This window comes from Atractosteus spatula, chromosome 15, assembly GCF_055471065.1.
Source record: "Atractosteus spatula isolate fAtrSpa1 chromosome 15, fAtrSpa1.hap1, whole genome shotgun sequence".
NCBI lineage: Eukaryota > Metazoa > Chordata > Actinopteri > Semionotiformes > Lepisosteidae > Atractosteus > Atractosteus spatula.
Window position 1 is genome coordinate 1 of NC_142720.1, and position 24,485 is coordinate 24,485.

A 24,485-nucleotide genomic window follows, 5' to 3' on the forward strand; every position below is an offset into this window, starting at 1 on the left:
AGCAAGCTCCTGATCCAGCTCCCTGTTCCAAAAATCCGTTTAATATGTGGTCCCCCGATGGGGGACGTATCAGATATTAAACTGATAAGAACAGATACTACACTTGATCTTAGCCAAAAGGCCGAGAAGCGATGCCCGACGCCGGCCTTGGGCGGGCGCGCGGGCGTCCGGCTGGCGCGCAGCGGCGCAGGCCGACGCCTCTGGAGCCCGGTCCGCACGCGGCTGCCGGCCGCCCGGACTCCGCTCTCCCCCTCTCTTGCCTGCCTGCTTGCTCGCCTGCCTGCCCGCCAGTCCCGGGCGGGGGCCCTGCTCTTTGATCTCCTGTCAACGGCCCGACAACGACCGCAGCCGCGGGGGGCGCCAGCCGGCCGGCCTCCTTAGCTTAGGCCCCTCCCACCAGCAGCAGCCGTGCCGAGTGAGCTGCAAGCGAAAGCGGACCGTCGGCACCTGCGGGCAGAGGCAAGGGGCAGCGCTCTCTCGGGAGGGACGGGGACACACACACACCTGCCTGCCTGCCGAAAAAAAGAAAGAAAAGGTGTATATACTAAGTTTTTTGGAGGGAAAACGGCCGGCTGTCGAAAGGGGCCCGCCTGCAAGGACGGGGACACACACACACACACACACACACACACACACACACACACACACACACACACACACACAAGCCACGCCTGCCTCCCTGGAAAAAGGAGGAAAAAACTAAGTTTTTTGGAGGGAAAACGCACGGGAGCCGAAAAGGGGGCCGGCCTGCTTGCCGAGAGAGTCGAGGCGCGGGAAAGTGCACGGAGGGAGCACGGGAACGGGGAGGGGGAGAGAGAGAGACACAGAGACGCACAGATGGACGAGAGACGAGACCGGAGAGGAAGGAGCTCCGGTCCACCTCGCTTGCTTGCTAGCTACGTCTGTCTTTTCACCGCTGAGAGAAGGTAGTGCACCGTTCCCGGAGGCGCTGCAATACCGGGCCGATGCGTGGAGAGGACGGAGCAAGCTCCTGATCCAGCTCCCTGTTCCAAAAATCCGTTTAATATGTGGTCCCCCGATGGGGGACGTATCAGATATTAAACTGATAAGAACAGATTTTTTTTTTTTTTATGTTTTTATTAGAAAACAGTACAAAAAAGTGCTTAAATCTTTAAACTACCCACCACCTTTAACACCACGTGATCAAGTCCTTCCAGCGCTCCTTAGCCGCTGCGAATCCCCAGCGCTTGACGTCCCATTGGATCCGTCTTACCACGTCTCTTCTCACTTTCTGGAGGATGCCTGGGACTGGTGTCTCAATGTTGTGCCTGACCAGTTCCGTCCGCGCCTCCCACACGCAGAGCTTGATTAGGCTGATCAGTAACCAGAGGAGAAAGCGTACATTCCATCTTCTGGAACCGGGCACTCCTTTCATCACCAATGCTAGGGACAAGGGGAATTCCAAACCCACCTGCTTGAAAAGGTGTTGGCTGGACCTCCACACCTTCTGTGCAAACCCACACTCCCAGAAGACATGATGTACTGTTTCTTCTGCTGCGCAGCCTTGTCTCGGGCACTGGCTCTGTCTGGACAGGCCATGCGAATGCATGACCGCCCTGACCGTCATCCGACCCCATATACCGAGCCAGTTCAAGTCCTTTAGCTTGTTATCCAGGCCCTTAGGTTGGGCCTGCTGCCAGGTGTCCCTGGGCACACCCAGGATCGCTGGCCTGTCCTCCTCCATGACGGTACTATACAGGTCTCTGTGGCTCAGCGCAGTTGTACCGTCCCTCACCGCCGGGTGTGCCCGCAGCCACTGCACTGCGTGGCGGTAGTGCAGTGGGAGTCGCTCGGCCTTTGGAGTCGTGTTGCTCCAGACGGTCAGGTGTCGCATGTGAGCTGAGAGCCAGAGGCTCACGAAACGGCTGCACAGATGAGGCGGGTTGCTGTGCAAGACCACGCACAGGCTTGCCACAAAGGCGCAGTCCAGCTTTGTTGGGAGGTCCAAGATCCCCCTGCCCCCATCTTCGACGGGCCTGCACATGTCCTTCCTTCGGATGCGTTCGTACGAGTGCCCCCACACGAAAATGAAGACGGCTCGTGCGAGTTCCTTCCTTTTCCTCGCAGGTAGGGGGTATACTACTGCCAGGTGGAGCAGCAGGGGCAGGATTTCCACCTTCAACACCAGCGCCTTCCCGATCCATGTTAGGTGTCGTCGCTGCCAAAGGCCCAGCTTCTGGTTGACCTTTCGGAACCTGGCCTCCCAGTTCAAGCCCGAGGGGTCCGTGGTGTGAAAAAGGACCCCCAAGACTTTCACCGGGTCCGTCGTCCTTGTCAGTCCCCCGACGATCCGCGGTTCATTAGACCAGGCTCCAAACAGTTTCACCAGGCTCTTGGCGCGGTTCAGTTGGGCGCCGGTGCCTTTGGAGTACATCTCCACGATCTCTAGTACTCTCCCCAAGCTTCTTTCGGAGCTCAGGAAGAGGGTGATGTCGTCCGCGTAGGCGGCAATCTTGGCCTCCTGCCCACCTCCACCTGGCACCTGTATTCCTTTAACCATGGGGTCCTTCCGCAGCTGGTCAAGCAGGAGTTCGAGGTAAGTGACGTATAGCAGGGGTGACAGCGGACAGCCCTGTCGCACACCACATCTTACTGGGATACTCCTCCCTACTGCTCCGTTCACACATACCCGGGATTTCGCGCCGATGTATAGCGCCTTGATCCACCTGACAAACCCGTCAGGCAGACCCTTCCTCCGCAGGAGCGCCCACAGGATTCCATGGTGGACCCGGTCGAACGCCTTTGCCTGGTCCAGGCTCACCAGCATGAGCGGCAGGCCTCTATCTTCAACCCAGGCGATGGTGTCCCGGATCAGCTGCAGGTTCCAGCTGATCTTCCGGCCTGCCACGCCACATGTCTGATCCGCCCCGACCAGCTCCGGCATCACCGACCTCAGACGGCCGCCCAGCACCCTGGCCAAGATCTTATAGTCCGTGCACAGGAGCTGGATCGGCCTCCAATTGCTCAGGTCCGCCTTGTCTCCGCCTTTATGGATCAGCGAGATGACCCCGGTCCTCATGGAGAGGCCCAGATCTTCACTGTTCAGAGCCTCATTGAAGATCTGCACCAAGAAGGGCTCCAGATGACTCCAGAAGGTGGCGTAGAACTCTGTCGGTAGTCCATCAATGCCAGGGACAGTGCCCTTCTTCAATCCAAGCATTGCTTTTTTTCAGTTCTGCCCCTGACACTGGTCCGACCAGAGTGGAGGTGTCGTCCACCACCCTCTCCACACCTTCCAGGAGCTTCTCCCTGATGCTGGAGTCGATCTCCTTCTCCTGAAACAGAGACGTGTAGAAACCTGTGGCGCACTCTACCATCCCGGGTATGTCCGTGGCTGCAGTCCCGTCTTCGCGCTGGATGCTCTCGAAGAGACACCGCTCCTGCCGTCTCCTCACAGCGCCGAAGAACTGGGGCGAGCATCGTTCTTCCCCTTCTCTCCACACTCCTCGCAGTCTGAAAAGAAAGTCCTTCGCTCTCTGCAGCCACTGGTCTCTGAGCCGGCTCCTGACGCTAGCAATCTTTTCGCTGTCAAAAGCGCCCCCCTGGTTCAGCTGCTCGTACAGCGCCTCGAGTTCTTCTTGAAGGTGGGCACACTGGCGTTCCTCCAGACTCCGCCGGATCCAGCAGTAACGCTTGGTGACCGTCGCGAGAGTCTCCTTGCACGATTCCCACCAGTGCACCGAGGAGCTAAAGAGCTCCCTCCTCTTCTCAAAATCCCTCAACACTGACTCGATCTTCTTCCGATATCTCGCCTCCTGCAGAACTTGTCTGTTCAGCTTCCAGTACCCAGCCTGGAAGCCGGGGTCCTCAACACCGAAAGAGACCGACAGCAGCCGATGGTCCGAGAACCAGGTGGGGGTCACTTGCCTGCTCAGGACTTTCCACTTTACAGTAGAGAGGATGTAGTCCAAACGCCGGAAGATCCCTCTCCCGTTATCCCACGTGTGGTGTGCGACGTTTCGAAACCCGTCTTTAAGGCCGAAGTCTTCGATCAAGGACCTCAAGAGATGAACTCCCTGGCCGCGTGCGTCTCCCAGGTCGATGTTGAAATCGCCGCCCACGATCAGCTCCCTGTTGGTATACAGCAGGGGCTCCAGGTCTTTCAAGAAAGCACCCTGCTGTCGTCTGTCTGCTGGGGCGTACGCGCTGATTAACCTGATCCTTGTTTTCCTCCAGATCCCGTCCACCACCAGCAGACGTCCGGGGACTGCCGAGCTGACCGACTGGACGACGAAACCTGGCGAGCCACACAAGATGCCGACGCCGGTGGAGTTCACCCCTCCGACGCTCCACCACGAAGGACCCTTCCTCCACTCCCTCTGAAAGGTCCTCACGTCGTTGAGGTCCTTAAGGTGGACTTCCTGCAGGAAGACCACGTCCAGGTGCCTCTGAGACAGGTATCGAAAAACTGCCACTCTCTTGTCCTGCTTCCTCAAACCCCTCACGTTGACCGTTGCCGCCGCGAGGGTCATGGCGGGTCGTGCGGGTTAGCGTCACTCTCCATCTCCTCCCCGGGGCTTTGCTCGGGGGAGCCTGCTGTCCCTGCTATACTCCCTGAAGAGTCGTCGGTGGACATATATCCGACTTCACAGGGGCTGTCTTGGAGTCCTTGTTCGGGGGTGGGCGTGCCCGGCTGGCAGGTAAACAGCGGGCTGCCTTCCTCCGTCATGTCCTTCACCACCGAAAATGTGCCCATTGGTGTTGGTCCTGGCCCGGATCCCTGTCCAGCAGGGAGGGATTCTCCGTCCGTGTCGGACTCCGAGTCGCTCGAGGTAGTCAGGTACCCTGCCTCCTCCTCCATCCTCTCAGGGTCGGCTACCTCGGCTTGATCTTCCTCCACGTCTTCCCCCTCGACTGTCTTCTTCTTCTTCTCCTGAGTCTCCTGCCGCTGCTGTTTCTCTCCCACTCTCTTCTTCATTTTCTTCGCCCTCTTGCCCTGTAGGGGCACCACCTTCTCCTCCACTGCTGGTGGCGGAGGAGCCGGCGCTCCCCTCGCCCTTGCGCGGCGCCCCGCCTTCACCACAGATGCCCAGGTTCCCTCGTCGTCCTCAACCTCCCGTGACGTTCCCGGCTGTTCGTCCTCCCCCTGCCGCTCTTCTTCCACCGGTTTTTGCTGTCCTCCCTTTCCCTTCTTTCCTCCACCGGGGGCACTGCTGCTCTCCGGCCCGTCATCACCCTCACTGTCCTCTCCTGCCAGCCTTCCGCCCTCGTACACCACCCTGTTGAACTCCGCAGTTCTCTTCACGCACTGCCGGTATAGGTGCCCAGTGTTGCCGCACAGGGAGCACTCCTTAATGTCGCAGTTCCGTGTTGTGTGGGCCCGGGACTGGCACCGCCCACACTCCGTTGCCTGGCACGTCCCCTCTCTGTGTCCAAAACCCCGACACCTTCGACAGAAATCCGGCTGGTCATAATAATACAGGTACCCCCTACCTGAGCCGATGGCGAAGGTGCCTGGTGGGTGGGAGAAACCATCTCTAGATCGCATATCCTGACGCAGTTCGACCTCATAACGCCTTTTGCCGGTCCAGACCTTCCGGGTGTCCTGAATAACATAGGGCCCACTCCGCACCTCAACGTACCGACGAAGAAAAGCTGTAACATCGGTGTCAGTAATAAAGGGCTCAAACATATGCACCACCACCCACCGTTTGTTATCTCCCTTCAGGCCACCGCACTCGTACTCACGCATCTTCCCGTCCTCGATGGCTTGCTGACACTTCTTCACCGCCTGTCTGTAACTGCCAACATTCGCAAAGGTGACGTCCATGAACTTCTGTGCCCGGTTCCCCTGCACACATTTCAGCTCTGCAACGCTTACCCCCAACAGGTCAAACAAAATCTCGTCTTCTATTTCCTCTCTCCCAGGCATCTCCGTATCCTCCCTCCAGTTGAGACGGATGGTCCATCTCACGCTCGGCTCCTTCCCGGCCCTCCTCGGTTCCCCGGGATCCGCAGCCATCGTGGAGAGCAGCCTTTCGGCTGCAAGCAGCCCAAAACAACCAAAACCAAGGTACCGACGTCCAAAATCCAAGAAAACGTTGTCCAAAAGGCAATCCGGGTTCAAATCCAAAAAACAATCCAAAGGCGCAGTCCTGTAGTGTTGTCCTCGTTCGTCTCTCCCTCGACCTCTGATCTTCGCCAAAAGGCCGAGAAGCGATGCCCGACGCCGGCCTTGGGCGGGCGCGCGGGCGTCCGGCTGGCGCGCAGCGGCGCAGGCCGACGCCTCTGGAGCCCGGTCCGCACGCGGCTGCCGGCCGCCCGGACTCCGCTCTCCCCCTCTCTTGCCTGCCTGCTTGCTCGCCTGCCTGCCCGCCAGTCCCGGGCGGGGGCCCTGCTCTTTGATCTCCTGTCAACGGCCCGACAACGACCGCAGCCGCGGGGGGCGCCAGCCGGCCGGCCTCCTTAGCTTAGGCCCCTCCCACCAGCAGCAGCCGTGCCGAGTGAGCTGCAAGCGAAAGCGGACCGTCGGCACCTGCGGGCAGAGGCAAGGGGCAGCGCTCTCTCGGGAGGGACGGGGACACACACACACCTGCCTGCCTGCCGAAAAAAAGAAAGAAAAGGTGTATATACTAAGTTTTTTGGAGGGAAAACGGCCGGCTGTCGAAAGGGGCCCGCCTGCAAGGACGGGGACACACACACACACACACACACACACACACACACACACACACACAAGCCACGCCTGCCTCCCTGGAAAAAGGAGGAAAAAACTAAGTTTTTTGGAGGGAAAACGCACGGGAGCCGAAAAGGGGGCCGGCCTGCTTGCCGAGAGAGTCGAGGCGCGGGAAAGTGCACGGAGGGAGCACGGGAACGGGGAGGGGGAGAGAGAGAGACACAGAGACGCACAGATGGACGAGAGACGAGACCGGAGAGGAAGGAGCTCCGGTCCACCTCGCTTGCTTGCTAGCTACGTCTGTCTTTTCACCGCTGAGAGAAGGTAGTGCACCGTTCCCGGAGGCGCTGCAATACCGGGCCGATGCGTGGAGAGGACGGAGCAAGCTCCTGATCCAGCTCCCTGTTCCAAAAATCCGTTTAATATGTGGTCCCCCGATGGGGGACGTATCAGATATTAAACTGATAAGAACAGATACTACACTTGATCTTAGCCAAAAGGCCGAGAAGCGATGCCCGACGCCGGCCTTGGGCGGGCGCGCGGGCGTCCGGCTGGCGCGCAGCGGCGCAGGCCGACGCCTCTGGAGCCCGGTCCGCACGCGGCTGCCGGCCGCCCGGACTCCGCTCTCCCCCTCTCTTGCCTGCCTGCTTGCTCGCCTGCCTGCCCGCCAGTCCCGGGCGGGGGCCCTGCTCTTTGATCTCCTGTCAACGGCCCGACAACGACCGCAGCCGCGGGGGGCGCCAGCCGGCCGGCCTCCTTAGCTTAGGCCCCTCCCACCAGCAGCAGCCGTGCCGAGTGAGCTGCAAGCGAAAGCGGACCGTCGGCACCTGCGGGCAGAGGCAAGGGGCAGCGCTCTCTCGGGAGGGACGGGGACACACACACACCTGCCTGCCTGCCGAAAAAAAGAAAGAAAAGGTGTATATACTAAGTTTTTTGGAGGGAAAACGGCCGGCTGTCGAAAGGGGCCCGCCTGCAAGGACGGGGACACACACACACACACACACACACACACACACACACACACACACAAGCCACGCCTGCCTCCCTGGAAAAAGGAGGAAAAAACTAAGTTTTTTGGAGGGAAAACGCACGGGAGCCGAAAAGGGGGCCGGCCTGCTTGCCGAGAGAGTCGAGGCGCGGGAAAGTGCACGGAGGGAGCACGGGAACGGGGAGGGGGAGAGAGAGAGACACAGAGACGCACAGATGGACGAGAGACGAGACCGGAGAGGAAGGAGCTCCGGTCCACCTCGCTTGCTTGCTAGCTACGTCTGTCTTTTCACCGCTGAGAGAAGGTAGTGCACCGTTCCCGGAGGCGCTGCAATACCGGGCCGATGCGTGGAGAGGACGGAGCAAGCTCCTGATCCAGCTCCCTGTTCCAAAAATCCGTTTAATATGTGGTCCCCCGATGGGGGACGTATCAGATATTAAACTGATAAGAACAGATACTACACTTGATCTTAGCCAAAAGGCCGAGAAGCGATGCCCGACGCCGGCCTTGGGCGGGCGCGCGGGCGTCCGGCTGGCGCGCAGCGGCGCAGGCCGACGCCTCTGGAGCCCGGTCCGCACGCGGCTGCCGGCCGCCCGGACTCCGCTCTCCCCCTCTCTTGCCTGCCTGCTTGCTCGCCTGCCTGCCCGCCAGTCCCGGGCGGGGGCCCTGCTCTTTGATCTCCTGTCAACGGCCCGACAACGACCGCAGCCGCGGGGGGCGCCAGCCGGCCGGCCTCCTTAGCTTAGGCCCCTCCCACCAGCAGCAGCCGTGCCGAGTGAGCTGCAAGCGAAAGCGGACCGTCGGCACCTGCGGGCAGAGGCAAGGGGCAGCGCTCTCTCGGGAGGGACGGGGACACACACACACCTGCCTGCCTGCCGAAAAAAAGAAAGAAAAGGTGTATATACTAAGTTTTTTGGAGGGAAAACGGCCGGCTGTCGAAAGGGGCCCGCCTGCAAGGACGGGGACACACACACACACACACACACACACACACACACACACACACACACACACACACACACACAAGCCACGCCTGCCTCCCTGGAAAAAGGAGGAAAAAACTAAGTTTTTTGGAGGGAAAACGCACGGGAGCCGAAAAGGGGGCCGGCCTGCTTGCCGAGAGAGTCGAGGCGCGGGAAAGTGCACGGAGGGAGCACGGGAACGGGGAGGGGGAGAGAGAGAGACACAGAGACGCACAGATGGACGAGAGACGAGACCGGAGAGGAAGGAGCTCCGGTCCACCTCGCTTGCTTGCTAGCTACGTCTGTCTTTTCACCGCTGAGAGAAGGTAGTGCACCGTTCCCGGAGGCGCTGCAATACCGGGCCGATGCGTGGAGAGGACGGAGCAAGCTCCTGATCCAGCTCCCTGTTCCAAAAATCCGTTTAATATGTGGTCCCCCGATGGGGGACGTATCAGATATTAAACTGATAAGAACAGATACTACACTTGATCTTAGCCAAAAGGCCGAGAAGCGATGCCCGACGCCGGCCTTGGGCGGGCGCGCGGGCGTCCGGCTGGCGCGCAGCGGCGCAGGCCGACGCCTCTGGAGCCCGGTCCGCACGCGGCTGCCGGCCGCCCGGACTCCGCTCTCCCCCTCTCTTGCCTGCCTGCTTGCTCGCCTGCCTGCCCGCCAGTCCCGGGCGGGGGCCCTGCTCTTTGATCTCCTGTCAACGGCCCGACAACGACCGCAGCCGCGGGGGGCGCCAGCCGGCCGGCCTCCTTAGCTTAGGCCCCTCCCACCAGCAGCAGCCGTGCCGAGTGAGCTGCAAGCGAAAGCGGACCGTCGGCACCTGCGGGCAGAGGCAAGGGGCAGCGCTCTCTCGGGAGGGACGGGGACACACACACACCTGCCTGCCTGCCGAAAAAAAGAAAGAAAAGGTGTATATACTAAGTTTTTTGGAGGGAAAACGGCCGGCTGTCGAAAGGGGCCCGCCTGCAAGGACGGGGACACACACACACACACACACACACACACACACACACACACACACAAGCCACGCCTGCCTCCCTGGAAAAAGGAGGAAAAAACTAAGTTTTTTGGAGGGAAAACGCACGGGAGCCGAAAAGGGGGCCGGCCTGCTTGCCGAGAGAGTCGAGGCGCGGGAAAGTGCACGGAGGGAGCACGGGAACGGGGAGGGGGAGAGAGAGAGACACAGAGACGCACAGATGGACGAGAGACGAGACCGGAGAGGAAGGAGCTCCGGTCCACCTCGCTTGCTTGCTAGCTACGTCTGTCTTTTCACCGCTGAGAGAAGGTAGTGCACCGTTCCCGGAGGCGCTGCAATACCGGGCCGATGCGTGGAGAGGACGGAGCAAGCTCCTGATCCAGCTCCCTGTTCCAAAAATCCGTTTAATATGTGGTCCCCCGATGGGGGACGTATCAGATATTAAACTGATAAGAACAGATTTTTTTTTTTTTTTTTTTTTTTTTTTTTTTTTTTTTTTGGGTTAAAAAACAATCACACATCACCCATAACTACCCAGACACTACCACCCTACACAAAAAAAAAAAAAAAAAACACTAACGTCCCGTGCACAGGTCCTTCCAACGCTCTTTCGCCGCATCAAAGCCCCATTTCAAAATGTCCCATCGCACTCTCCTCGTTATTTCTTCTTCCAGTCTTCTTCGAATCCCCGAAGCCGGCTTTTCCACTCCATGCTTTATCAAGTCGGTTCGAGCGTCCCACAGAAAGGCCTTGACTAAGCTGATTAGAAGCCACAGGAGAAATGTCCGGTTCCAGGCTCTCACTCCCGGTAGTCCTTTCACGATGACTGCTCTTGTTACAGGAGAATCGGGGCTTACCTGGGTGAAAAGGGTCCTGCACGAACTCCAGACTCTCTGGGCAAACCCACACTCCCAAAAGACATGACTCACCGTTTCCTCCCTCGCACAGCCGTGTCGCGGGCACAGGCTCTGCTGTGATAGCCCGTGTGCATGCATCACTGCCCTGACTGTCATACGACCCCATACGCCGAGCCAGTTCAAGTCCTTAAGTTTATTGTCCAGACCTTTCGGCTGCACCTGCTGCCAGATGGTACTGGACACACCCGGGATCGCTGGTCTCTCTGTCGTCATCACCATCTTGTAGCTCAACCTATGGTTCAGGGAGCACAGTCCTTCCTTCACCTCCGGATGTGCCCGCAGCCACCGCACCGCATGGCGGTAGTGCAATGGCAGCCGCTCGGCTTTAGGGGTCGTGTTGGACCAGACAGTCAGGTGTCGCATGCTCGCCGCGAGCCAAAGGCTCACAAACCGACCGCACACATGGGGTGGGTTCCCGTGCAGGACCGTACAGAGGCTCGCCACGAAGGCACAGTCCAACTTCGTCGGGAAATCAAGGATCCCTCGCCCCCCGTCAGCCAGGGGCCGGTACATGTCGGTTCTCTTGATCCGTTCATACGTATGTCCCCAGACAAACCTGAAAATAGCCCTCACCAGTTCTTTCCTCCGCCTGATAGGTAGGGGGTACACTACCGCCAGGTGGAGTAGCAGAGGCAGGATCTCCGACTTCAGCACCAGCGCTTTCCCAATCCAGGTTAAAGATCGTGATTGCCAAAGGCCTAGCTTCCGGTTGGTCTTCCGGAACCTGGCCTCCCAGTTGAGACTCCCGGGGTCCACGGTGTGGAAACTGACCCCCAAGATCTTCACCGGTCCATCCGTCAGTGTCAACCCACCAAAGTCTCTCGGTGCGCTCGGCCAGGTCCCAAATACCTTCACTAGGCTTTTGGCCCTGTTCAGTCGAGCGCCGGTGCCCTTGGAGAAATCCTCCACGATGCTGAGAGCTCTCCCCAAGCCCCTCTCAGAGCCCAGGAAGAGCGTGACGTCGTCAGCATACGCGGCGATCTTCGCCACCTGCCCACCTCCACCTGGCACTGGGATCCCGTCCACCTCCGGGTCTCTCCTCAGCCGGTCTAGGAGGAGCTCTATAAAGACAACATACAACAAGGGCGAGAGGGGACAGCCCTGTCGCACACCACACCGCACTGGAATACGTTCACCTAGGGCTCCGTTGACACATACCCGGGATGTCACGCCGTTGTAAAGGGTCTGAATCCAGCCGACAAACTGGTCCGGCAGACCCTTCCTCTTCATGAGTGCCCACAGAATTCCGTGATGAACCCGGTCAAAGGCCTTGGTCTGGTCCAGGCTCACCAGCAGGAGTGGCAGGCCTCTATCCTCCACCCACGCGATGACGTCACGGATCAGCTGCAGGGTCCAGCTGATCTTGCGTCCTGCCACCCCACACGTCTGGTCAGCCTTCACCAAGACCGGCATCACTGCTCTCAGGCGGCCGCCCAGCACCCTGGCCAAGAGCTTGTAGTCGGTACACAGGAGCTGGATCGGCCGCCAGTTGCCCAGGTCTGTCTTGTCGCCTCCCTTGTGAATCAGAGAGATGATGCCGATCTTCATAGTAGGCCCGAGTCCATCACGGTCCAACACCTCGTTGAACACCTGCACCAGGAACGGCTCCAGGTGGTCCCAGAAGGCGAGGTAGAAATCCGTCGGCAGGCCGTCGATGCCAGGGACAGTGCCCTTCCTCATACCCAGCAAGGCAGATCTGATCTCTGCCCCTGACACTGCCCCGCATAATGCAGCGGGGTCGCCTACCGTCTTCTCCACCCCGCCCAGGATCCCATTCCTGATGCTGGGGTCGGTCTCCTTCTCGTCAAACAAGGCGTTGTAGTACTCCGTGGCACACTCCAACATCCCGGGTATGTCAGTGACTACAGACCCGTCCGCCCTCCGGACGCCTTCAAAGAGGCTGCGTTCTTGCTGCCTCCTCACGGCGCCGAAGAACTGGGCTGAGCAGCTTTCATCGCTTTCCCTCCAGACTCCCCGCAATCTGAAAAGAAAATCTCTGGCCCACTGCAGCCACTTACCCCTAAGCAGGCTCCTGATCTGAGTGACCCGCTCGCCATTGAAGGTGCCCCCCTGGTTCAATTGTGCGTAGAGTACCTCCAGCTCTTCCTGGAGCTTAGTGCACTGATGTTCGTCCAAGCTTCGGCGGATCTTACAGTACCTCTTTGTCACGACCGAGATGGTACGCTTGCAGGACTCCCACCAGTACACTGCCGAGCTGAAGGACTTCCTCCTCTCCTCGTAGTCCCGTAGCACTGTAATGATCTTCCTCCGATATCTCGCCTCCTGTAGAACTTGTCTATTCAGCTTCCAGTAACCTGCCTGGAAGCGGGGGTCCTCGACACCGAAGGAGACCATTAACACACAATGATCTGAAAACCAGGTGGGGGTCACTTGCCTGCTCAGGGTTGCCCAGTTTGCTGTGGTGAACACGTAATCCAGGCGCCTGAAGATTCCCCTTCCGTTGTCCCAAGTGTGGTGTGCGACGTCGCGGAACCCGTCCCTCAGGCCAAACCCCGTGATCAAGGACTGAAGTAAGTGGACGCCCTCGCCGTGTGCGTCCCCCAAGTCGATGTTGAAGTCTCCACCAATGATCAGCTCCCTATTTGTGTACAACAGGGGCTCCAGATCTCTCAGGAAGGCCCCCTGCTGCCGCCTGTCTGCCGGGGCGTATACTGCAAGCAGTCTGGTCTTAACTCCTCTCCGAGTCCCGTCAACCACCAGCAGACGGCCGGGGACCACAGAGCTGACCACCTGGGCGGAGAAAACTGGGGAACCGCACACGATGCCCACGCCGGAGGAGTTTACCCCCCCGACGCTCCACCACGAGGGTCCCTGCGTCCACTCCTTCTGGAAAAGCTGCACATCCTCCTGGTCCTTCAGATGGGCCTCCTGCACAAAACAAATGTCAAACCGTCTTCGGGACAGGTCTCGGAAAACACCAACCCGCTTTACCTGGTTCCGCAATCCCCTCACGTTAGCTGTGGCTACCGTGAAGGTCATTACGGCTCTGGGTTGCTGTCACTCTCCATTTCCCCACCAGGGCTAGAGCTAGACAGGTGCTCCACCCCTGTTATGCTTCCCAAGCTCTCGCTGTCCGAGTCACCCATAAGGGTGACCGCTGGGACCGGGCTCACGCCTGGGCCCACGCAAAAGCTCGGGTCGGGGTCGGGGTCGGGTCTCAGGCTCGTGTCATAAACAGGCCCAGGGTCTAAATCAGGCCCGGGGTCAGGATCAAGGCCGGTGTCCAGGACAAGGCCGGGCGTGCTGGCCTGGTAGATCGTCATCGGGCTCCCCTCATCCCCAGTAGCTTGTAGGGCCGGGAGTGAACTCCAAGCCACTTTCCCGGCACCCTGCCCCGGGGGGAGGGTACCTGCGCTGCTCTCTGGCTCCTGGTCACTCTGAACCGGCTCCGGCTCAACCTCCGCTTCCATCTCCTCCTGGTCCTCCACAAACTCCTGGTCCACCACCACCTCCGGCCGGCGGCCCCCGGACCTCTTCTTCTTCTTGTCCTCCGATTCCGTCTGTCCCTTACCAGCCTGTGCCCGTTTCCTGGATCGTCCCATCGTCACGGCTGCCCGATACGCCATCCCCTCCTCATCTGCCGGCTCTGGAGCTGCAGATGTCCCAGCTTCTGCCCGGGCAGGTCCTTCCTTCACAATGTCCGCCCAGCTCCCTCTAACGGGTGCAACGTCCCGCGATGGTCCTTCCTGCGGGTCGTCCTCTGTCTCCTGTCTCCGTGCCTTCCCTTTCCCCTTCCGCCTCGGCCTCCCCACCGTCTGCCACTCGTTCTCTTCCACCCCTTTCCCAGGGGCTCCTCTGGCTTCAGCCTGGCCGTCCTCTCCACCGTCTCCCGCTTCGCTGTCCTCTGCCCCGCTCTCCCCTGCTGCCAGGCCTTCACCTTCATAGAAATCCTTGTTAAAATCGGCATTCCTGCGACGGCAGTCACGGTACAAATGCCCAGTGACGCCACACAGCGAGCATTCTTTAATTGGGCAATACCGTGTCTCGTGGCCCCGCTTGTTGCACTTCCTGCATTCCGTCACCTTACAATCGGCCTCCCGGTGCCCATACTCCCGACACTTACGACAAAAGACCGGCTGATTCCCGTAGTACAGGTACCCCCTACCTGTTCCGATTGCAAAGGTGGCAGGCGGGTGGGCGAATCCTCCCGGGGATCTGGGGTCCTTCCGAAGCTCGACGCGATATTGCCTCTTCCCCGTCCAAACCCGACGTCGATCTATAATGAGCTTCGGTGGCTCCAGGACCTCCACATAGCGACGGAGGAAGGTGGTGACATCACAGTCCGGCATAAAGGGATCGAACATGTGGAGGATCACCATCCTCTCGTTATCACTCTGCAACCCCACACACGTATAGTTCTCCAGCTTACCATCCCTTTGGGCTGCAATTACCTGCTCCGTAGCATGGTGATGCCCCTTTTCCGTCACAAAAGAAAGATCCATGAACCGTAGCACCCGATTCCCCTGTAAACATTTAATCTCCGTGACTTCTAAATGCAAGACACCAAACAGTACCTCTTCCTCGAAGGCATCCCTTCCCGGCATCTCCCCATCCGCCTTCCAAATGAAGCGGATGGTCTTGCGAATGTTGGGACCCTCCTCCGCCTTCCTCGCTGCCCCAGGGTCCGCAGCCATCGCAACGCAGCCTTTTCGGCTGCCGAAGCAGCCTACTCACCAAAGCCGGGGTCCAAAAACGTCCAATCCAAATCGAAATCCAACCGCAATCCGAAACGCAATCCAAACGAAATCCAAACGAAATCCGAGGTCCAAAATCCAGGCAATCCAATAGCGCAGTCCTCTCCGGCAGTCTCTCCTCCGGTGTTCTCTTCCACGGTCTTCTGGTGTTCCCTTGGCCGCGGTCAAGCCACGTACCAAGATCGCAGCCAAAAGGCCGAGAAGCGATGCCCGACGCCGGCCTTGGGCGGGCGCGCGGGCGTCCGGCTGGCGCGCAGCGGCGCAGGCCGACGCCTCTGGAGCCCGGTCCGCACGCGGCTGCCGGCCGCCCGGACTCCGCTCTCCCCCTCTCTTGCCTGCCTGCTTGCTCGCCTGCCTGCCCGCCAGTCCCGGGCGGGGGCCCTGCTCTTTGATCTCCTGTCAACGGCCCGACAACGACCGCAGCCGCGGGGGGCGCCAGCCGGCCGGCCTCCTTAGCTTAGGCCCCTCCCACCAGCAGCAGCCGTGCCGAGTGAGCTGCAAGCGAAAGCGGACCGTCGGCACCTGCGGGCAGAGGCAAGGGGCAGCGCTCTCTCGGGAGGGACGGGGACACACACACACCTGCCTGCCTGCCGAAAAAAAGAAAGAAAAGGTGTATATACTAAGTTTTTTGGAGGGAAAACGGCCGGCTGTCGAAAGGGGCCCGCCTGCAAGGACGGGGACACACACACACACACACACACACACACACACACACACACACACACACACACACAAGCCACGCCTGCCTCCCTGGAAAAAGGAGGAAAAAACTAAGTTTTTTGGAGGGAAAACGCACGGGAGCCGAAAAGGGGGCCGGCCTGCTTGCCGAGAGAGTCGAGGCGCGGGAAAGTGCACGGAGGGAGCACGGGAACGGGGAGGGGGAGAGAGAGAGACACAGAGACGCACAGATGGACGAGAGACGAGACCGGAGAGGAAGGAGCTCCGGTCCACCTCGCTTGCTTGCTAGCTACGTCTGTCTTTTCACCGCTGAGAGAAGGTAGTGCACCGTTCCCGGAGGCGCTGCAATACCGGGCCGATGCGTGGAGAGGACGGAGCAAGCTCCTGATCCAGCTCCCTGTTCCAAAAATCCGTTTAATATGTGGTCCCCCGATGGGGGACGTATCAGATATTAAACTGATAAGAACAGATACTACACTTGATCTTAGCCAAAAGGCCGAGAAGCGATGCCCGACGCCGGCCTTGGGCGGGCGCGCGGGCGTCCGGCTGGCGCGCAGCGGCGCAGGCCGACGCCTCTGGAGCCCGGTCCGCACGCGGCTGCCGGCCGCCCGGACTCCGCTCTCCCCCTCTCTTGCCTGCCTGCTTGCTCGCCTGCCTGCCCGCCAGTCCCGGGCGGGGGCCCTGCTCTTTGATCTCCTGTCAACGGCCCGACAACGACCGCAGCCGCGGGGGGCGCCAGCCGGCCGGCCTCCTTAGCTTAGGCCCCTCCCACCAGCAGCAGCCGTGCCGAGTGAGCTGCAAGCGAAAGCGGACCGTCGGCACCTGCGGGCAGAGGCAAGGGGCAGCGCTCTCTCGGGAGGGACGGGGACACACACACACCTGCCTGCCTGCCGAAAAAAAGAAAGAAAAGGTGTATATACTAAGTTTTTTGGAGGGAAAACGGCCGGCTGTCGAAAGGGGCCCGCCTGCAAGGACGGGGACACACACACACACACACACACACACACACACACACACACACACACACACACACAAGCCACGCCTGCCTCCCTGGAAAAAGGAGGAAAAAACTAAGTTTTTTGGAGGGAAAACGCACGGGAGCCGAAAAGGGGGCCGGCCTGCTTGCCGAGAGAGTCGAGGCGCGGGAAAGTGCACGGAGGGAGCACGGGAACGGGGAGGGGGAGAGAGAGAGACACAGAGACGCACAGATGGACGAGAGACGAGACCGGAGAGGAAGGAGCTCCGGTCCACCTCGCTTGCTTGCTAGCTACGTCTGTCTTTTCACCGCTGAGAGAAGGTAGTGCACCGTTCCCGGAGGCGCTGCAATACCGGGCCGATGCGTGGAGAGGACGGAGCAAGCTCCTGATCCAGCTCCCTGTTCCAAAAATCCGTTTAATATGTGGTCCCCCGATGGGGGACGTATCAGATATTAAACTGATAAGAACAGATTTTTTTTATGTTTTTATTACAAAAATAACAAACTACAACACACCAAGGTAAGACAACAACAACATTTCCACCATTCAAACAAAAAGAACAAATCAGCCCCCCCTTGGAACAATAGCAACACCCCATATGATATTACACTCCACAGTCAAGATCAAAAATCAGAAAGCCACAAAGTATAAATAAGACAATATTCATATGAGTTCAAACAGAAACCCTCCAAAACACAGTCACCGAAAATATTTACACAAATTCCTTACATTACCATAATCCCGCCCAGTATGCAAAATTAATCCCTCCTCCATCCCCAACATTTCCATTATTATTATAAAACCAAGAAATACAGAAACAAAACCATACACAGAAAAACAATTCAACACCCCAAAGAAATTAACCCCTTCCACCTTTCTTTTGCCGCTGCAAAACCCCACCTCAGGATGTCCCACCGGACACGTCTGCTGACATCGTTTTTGACTTTACAAATTACCGACACGGCTGTAACACTACCGCCGTGCTCCACCCGCTCCTTCCTAGCTGCCCATATATAAAACTTAACTAAACTTAGTATAAACCATAACAAAAATTCTTTGTTCCATTTCCTCGCTCCCTTTATTCCTCGAATCACCACCCGGCTCGTTAAAACAAAATCAAGGGCGACTTTCTGCAAGAGCTCCTCGCAGTGACCCCACACCCTTTGGGCGAAAACACAACCCCAGAATACATGTAGTAGGGTCTCCACCTCAGAACAGTCGGGATGCGGGCACTTGTCCTGCCTGGACAATCCATGCCTGTGGAGCGTGTCCCTCACGGGCAACCTGTTCCAGAGCAACCGCCAGTTGAGGTCCTTGAGTCTGTGTTCTAGACCCACCGGCTGGATCTGCCTCCACTCCTCCTCCGACACCCCCACGACCGCAGGTTCCCCCTTCTCCATAATAACCCTATACATTTGCCTATGGTCCGTTGAACCCAAGCCCTTCCTGAACTCCGGATGTTTCTGGAGCCACACCACAGCATGCCTATAATGCCAAGGCAGCTTTTGTGCCTTCGGCGTTGTGTTCGTCCACACTACCAGGTGTTTCATCGTAGCTGCGAACCACAAACGAATAAAACAAACACAGAGGTGATCCGGGTCTTCGTATAGGGTTTTACACAGATTTGCAATGAAAATAGTGTCTAACTTCAACGGGAAGTCCGGAACAGCCCTACCACCCCCCTCCACTGGCCTGCACATGTCCGCCCTCCTTATATACTCATGCGTTCCACTCCAAACGAAGTGGAAGACCGCCCTCACCAGGTCTCGGCGGAGCCGAGCAGGCAGGGGGAACACGCAGGCCAAGTGAAGCAGCAGTGGCAGTACGTCCACCTTTAAAACTAGCACTTTCCCCGTGTATGTCAGCGACCTATTCAACCACAGGCCCATCTTTTGCTTAACCTTCCCCATCCTCAGGTCCCAATTGATCCTGGCCGAGTCCTGTGTATGGTAGAGAACTCCCAAAATCTTCACCGGCCCCGTCACCAAGGTAAGACCACCCGCCACATCTTGTCGTTCTTTCCACTTGCCAAAATATTTAACAGTACATTTTGACGTGTTCAAAAAAGCACCTGTCCCTCTGGTCTGACTCTCTACTATCTGTAGTACTTGTGAAAGACTGCTGTCAGTGGTAAGAAACAACGAAATATCGTCCGCATAGGCAGCTATTTTTGCCTGTGCTCCCCCACTCCCCGGGACCACCACCCCTTCCACCCGGGGATCACCTCGAATCAGATGTAGAAAGGGTTCTATGTAGAGCACGTACAATAAGGGGGACAGAGGGCATCCTTGCCTCACCCCGCACCTGACTGGAATACCCATGCCTAGCTTACCATTAATGCATACCCTTGAGATGACATTGTTATACAAAACCTTGATCCATCTAATGAAGCCTTCGTCCAACCCCACTCTTTCCATCACCTCCCAAAGGAAAGTGTGATGTACCCGATCGAAAGCCTTGTTCTGATCAAGGTTCACAAGCATCATCTCAAGGTTCCTGTCTTCCACCCATTCTATCACGTCTCTGATCAACTGCAGGTTCCACTTTACGTTTCTGCCCTCCACACTGCAGGTTTGATCCCTACTCACCAGATCCGGCATCACCTTCCTCAGCCGTCTCCCCAATACTCTGGCCAAGATCTTATAATCGGTGCAGAGTAATTGGATCGGCCTCCAGTTCTCCAGATCTTCTTTATCCCCTTTCTTATAAACCAGAGACATGATACCAGTCCTCATCGTTCTTCCTAACTCTCCCTCCTTCAGGACTTCATTATAGACCTCCAACAGCACCGGTAGTAACCAGTCCCGGAAGGTGACATAAAAATCTGTAGGAAGCCCGTCAATCCCAGGGGTAGTACCTTTTCGCAAGCCACCAATGGCTTCTCCTATCTCCGTCAATGTTAGATCCCCACACACACCTTCCACACCAACCGTCTTCCTGTCGAAACCCACCAACCACTCATCCCACAAGCTCGCATCCACTGGTTTCTCTGAAAATAAAAACCTGTAAAAATTAGTTGCACACCTCACCATGCCTTCTATATCTCTGACAATGGACCCATCTTCTCTCCTCAGACCCTCAAAGAGAGTCTTCTTCTGTCTGGCTCGGACCGAGCCGAAGAACTGAGCTGAGCACTTCTCCTCGCCCTCCATCAGGGTGCCCTTAAGCCTAAACAAAAAATCCTTCGCTTGCTCTAACCAAAGTTCTTTCAGCCTGAGCTTGAGCTCTGAAACTTTTGCCATATCAAAAGCACCGCCCTGGTTGGAAGCCACATACAGATCTTCAAGTTCCTGCTGCAATCTCTCAAGCTCTCTTCTCTCTGCTACTTTCTTTTGGCAACAGTAGGAAATAGAAGCTTTGGAGATAGCCCTTTTACAGGCCTCCCACCAAAGAACCGCTGTCGGGTACCTCCCCCTCTGTAACTGGAAGCGTTCCAAAAGCGCAACTATCATGCTCTGATAATCGGCTTCCAATAACACTTTCGTGTTCAGCTTCCAGTAATTTGATTTAGGGTCCATACCATCTGGTATCAGATCAACCGACAGCAACAGATGATCTGAAAACCAAACCGGGGTAACCTGTACCGCCTGTGTCAACCCACGCAGGGTGGTGAAGATATAATCCAGTCTTCTAAAAACACCCCTTCCGTTACTCCATGTGTGCATTCTCCCTCTCTGACTAAGATCTTTATGACCGTCCTTTAAATAAAACCGTGATATTAATTCCTTAAAACTACCCACACTCGCACCACTCACGTCACACACATCCATATTAAAATCCCCTCCCATCACCACCACCCTATTAGTAAACAGATGTGGCTCAAGATCTCTTAAAAACGCCGCCTGGAGCCGCCTTTCGGCAGGCCCGTAGACAGCTATCAGACGGACCTGCAGTCCGTCCCATACACCATCTACGACCATAAGCCTTCCCGGGACTATGATATTGACATCGTTAGCCGTGAAATTCGGGGTTCCACAAAGGATCCCAATTCCAGACGAGTGCACTCCCCCTACGCTCCACCAAGACTCCCCTTTAACCCAATCTCTCTTAAAGGTGGCAATATCACCTCTCGTGCCTAAATGTACCTCCTGCAGGAAACAAAAGCCGAATTGGCGCGCTTCTAAATATTTAAAGACGCCAATCCGCTTAACATGATTTTTAAGCCCTCTGGCGTTAACCGTACATACTGTGCGACTCATGTTGGATCAAAAGGAGTCCGCAGCTGTAATCCGTCTCCCAAACTAAAGTCACTTTGTATTCCGATAGGGCTAAGGACATTCTCCATCCCACTTGGAACCTGCGGGGACCCCTCCCCCAGGGATGATGGACTTACCCCAGGATCATCGGAGGTCAGAAGGTGGGTACCGCCGTCTTTCCCGGACTGTTCTGAGGTCTCCGAAACAGAAACTTCCTGTTCCACCACTATGTCCCCTTGGCCCGGGGGTATGGGGTCATCGAGCGTACTAACCGCGGCTGAGGCTTCCAAGGGGTCAGCCTCCTTACCCAGCTCTTCACCCCCCTCCCTCTGTTCCCCTTCCTCCCCACCCCCCCCTTCCCTGCCCCCTTCCCCTTCCCCTTCCCCCTCTACACCCTCCTCCACCCCTTCCTCCTTCCTACCCCCTTTCTTACCCTCCCCCCTCGCCCTCTTTACAGCAATCGCCTTTTTACGTCTCGGCCTTCTCTGTCCACTCTCTCCATCTTCTACCTTCTGGACCTCGACGTCGCTGGTTTCCGAGTCCTCCTCGGAATCTAGGACCTGGAAACGATTGGTCACCGTCTCAAATAAGCACACGTCAGACCTCATTCTTCTCTTTTCAGCCGCCGACTTCCTCTTTGTGGCCCTGCTCGGCTGGATGGACCACTCCGGCGACCCCGATTCTGCCTCCTCCACCTGTTCGGCCCATGATGAGGTCCCCGGACGCGCCTCTTCAGGTACCTCGGTCGCCGTTGCTGGCTCCTCTGGTCTATCGCCTCTGTCCTCTCTTACGTCTGCACAAGGCCTCTGGGTGGTCGCAGCCTTCTGCGGTGGTCTGGTCTCGTCTCCCCTCGAGCCCTCCGCCGAGGTCCGCACCACATCTGCAAAACTCCGGCTCTTCCTCGGACAGACCCTGTAAACATGGCCTTCTGCCCCACATAGGTCACATGTCAAAACCTTGGTGCAATCCTTTGTGTCATGAGTTGTGGCCTTACACTTTCGACACACACCACCGGGACAGTTCATAGCCACATGTCCTCTCTGAAAACATTTCTTACATGTCACAGGTTGGCCCGGGTAAAAGAGGTAACCCCTATTAGGCCCTATTGAAAAATAAGCCGGGGGGTGAACCACACCCTCGCCCTCAGACGGCTTAGGTCTCAGCCTCACCGTATAGCGCCTCTTACCAGTCCACACTCTGAGGACGTCTAAATCTTTCTGGCCTTCTCCCTGGACATCCACGAACCTGGATAAAAAGGTAATTATGTCCCTTTCTGGTACCCGGTGGTTAAACAAATGAATTGTCAAAGTCCTGAGTTCCCTGGCGAACAACGGCTCTATCAGGAACTCATTAAGTGGAGCCACCTCCTTTCCCTCGCACACTCTCTCCCAAGCCTTCTCACAAAGTTCGTCGCTCGCGAGAGACAGGTCGTAAATCCCTCGAACCGGGAAGTCTTGCAAACAATCGATGTCCTTCAACTCGATCCCCAAAGCCTTCATCAGGACCACTCGTTCAAACCGCTCACGGTTCATCCAGTCCTTCTTCCTCTCCGCATCCTTCACCACAAAGCGCACTGTGCACCGCATCAGCCCCTCACGGGACAGAGGGTGCACAGCCGCCGGACCGCGGGCCCGCTCACCACCGCCGACCGCCGTCATCTTGGAGGCCCCACTTCGCCCCCTGGGCTCAACCCAGGGCGACTACCCGTGGTGACCTTTGGTGGACGTCTGCTCCGGTCTTCTGGTGGTAAGGATCCGCCCGTCTGGTCTGGTCTGGTTCCGCCGTTCGTCGTCTTCTCCTTCTCCTCCTCGCCTTCGTCGTCTTCACCTTTTGACAAGTCCTCGGACCGCGGTCATGCCACGTATCGTCGGAACTTGGCCAAAAGGCCGAGAAGCGATGCCCGACGCCGGCCTTGGGCGGGCGCGCGGGCGTCCGGCTGGCGCGCAGCGGCGCAGGCCGACGCCTCTGGAGCCCGGTCCGCACGCGGCTGCCGGCCGCCCGGACTCCGCTCTCCCCCTCTCTTGCCTGCCTGCTTGCTCGCCTGCCTGCCCGCCAGTCCCGGGCGGGGGCCCTGCTCTTTGATCTCCTGTCAACGGCCCGACAACGACCGCAGCCGCGGGGGGCGCCAGCCGGCCGGCCTCCTTAGCTTAGGCCCCTCCCACCAGCAGCAGCCGTGCCGAGTGAGCTGCAAGCGAAAGCGGACCGTCGGCACCTGCGGGCAGAGGCAAGGGGCAGCGCTCTCTCGGGAGGGACGGGGACACACACACACCTGCCTGCCTGCCGAAAAAAAGAAAGAAAAGGTGTATATACTAAGTTTTTTGGAGGGAAAACGGCCGGCTGTCGAAAGGGGCCCGCCTGCAAGGACGGGGCACACACACACACACACACACACACACACACACACACACACACACACACACACACAAGCCACGCCTGCCTCCCTGGAAAAAGGAGGAAAAAACTAAGTTTTTTGGAGGGAAAACGCACGGGAGCCGAAAAGGGGGCCGGCCTGCTTGCCGAGAGAGTCGAGGCGCGGGAAAGTGCACGGAGGGAGCACGGGAACGGGGAGGGGGAGAGAGAGAGACACAGAGACGCACAGATGGACGAGAGACGAGACCGGAGAGGAAGGAGCTCCGGTCCACCTCGCTTGCTTGCTAGCTACGTCTGTCTTTTCACCGCTGAGAGAAGGTAGTGCACCGTTCCCGGAGGCGCTGCAATACCGGGCCGATGCGTGGAGAGGACGGAGCAAGCTCCTGATCCAGCTCCCTGTTCCAAAAATCCGTTTAATATGTGGTCCCCCGATGGGGGACGTATCAGATATTAAACTGATAAGAACAGATACTACACTTGATCTTAGCCAAAAGGCCGAGAAGCGATGCCCGACGCCGGCCTTGGGCGGGCGCGCGGGCGTCCGGCTGGCGCGCAGCGGCGCAGGCCGACGCCTCTGGAGCCCGGTCCGCACGCGGCTGCCGGCCGCCCGGACTCCGCTCTCCCCCTCTCTTGCCTGCCTGCTTGCTCGCCTGCCTGCCCGCCAGTCCCGGGCGGGGGCCCTGCTCTTTGATCTCCTGTCAACGGCCCGACAACGACCGCAGCCGCGGGGGGCGCCAGCCGGCCGGCCTCCTTAGCTTAGGCCCCTCCCACCAGCAGCAGCCGTGCCGAGTGAGCTGCAAGCGAAAGCGGACCGTCGGCACCTGCGGGCAGAGGCAAGGGGCAGCGCTCTCTCGGGAGGGACGGGGACACACACACACCTGCCTGCCTGCCGAAAAAAAGAAAGAAAAGGTGTATATACTAAGTTTTTTGGAGGGAAAACGGCCGGCTGTCGAAAGGGGCCCGCCTGCAAGGACGGGGACACACACACACACACACACACACACACACACACACACACACACAAGCCACGCCTGCCTCCCTGGAAAAAGGAGGAAAAAAC

General features: G+C 58.1%; 6 non-coding genes and 3 pseudogenes across 6 annotated transcripts; all 9 read right to left on the reverse strand.

Annotated features, from left to right (window-relative positions):
- LOC148819733 (U2 spliceosomal RNA) lies at positions 1–133 on the reverse strand (annotated as a pseudogene; the record flags this gene model as incomplete).
- Positions 134–924: 791 nt separating this feature from the next.
- LOC148819734 (U2 spliceosomal RNA) lies at positions 925–1,125 on the reverse strand (annotated as a pseudogene).
- Positions 1,126–6,959: 5,834 nt separating this feature from the next.
- Positions 6,960–7,150, reverse strand: LOC148819735 (U2 spliceosomal RNA). The gene has a single exon (XR_016094226.1). It is a non-coding gene; the product is annotated as a U2 spliceosomal RNA (small nuclear RNA).
- Positions 7,151–7,927: 777 nt separating this feature from the next.
- Positions 7,928–8,118, reverse strand: LOC148819736 (U2 spliceosomal RNA). The gene has a single exon (XR_016094227.1). It is a non-coding gene; the product is annotated as a U2 spliceosomal RNA (small nuclear RNA).
- Positions 8,119–8,911: 793 nt separating this feature from the next.
- On the reverse strand, positions 8,912–9,102 carry LOC148819737 (U2 spliceosomal RNA). Its single transcript, XR_016094228.1, has one exon. It is a non-coding gene; the product is annotated as a U2 spliceosomal RNA (small nuclear RNA).
- A 777-nt stretch (positions 9,103–9,879) lies between these two features.
- On the reverse strand, positions 9,880–10,086 carry LOC148819738 (U2 spliceosomal RNA; annotated as a pseudogene).
- Positions 10,087–16,199: 6,113 nt separating this feature from the next.
- LOC148819739 (U2 spliceosomal RNA) lies at positions 16,200–16,390 on the reverse strand. The gene has a single exon (XR_016094229.1). It is a non-coding gene; the product is annotated as a U2 spliceosomal RNA (small nuclear RNA).
- A 787-nt stretch (positions 16,391–17,177) lies between these two features.
- On the reverse strand, positions 17,178–17,367 carry LOC148819740 (U2 spliceosomal RNA). Its single transcript, XR_016094286.1, has one exon. It is a non-coding gene; the product is annotated as a U2 spliceosomal RNA (small nuclear RNA).
- Positions 17,368–23,741: 6,374 nt separating this feature from the next.
- Positions 23,742–23,932, reverse strand: LOC148819741 (U2 spliceosomal RNA). Its single transcript, XR_016094230.1, has one exon. It is a non-coding gene; the product is annotated as a U2 spliceosomal RNA (small nuclear RNA).
- Between the last annotated feature and the right edge of the window lie 553 nt (positions 23,933–24,485).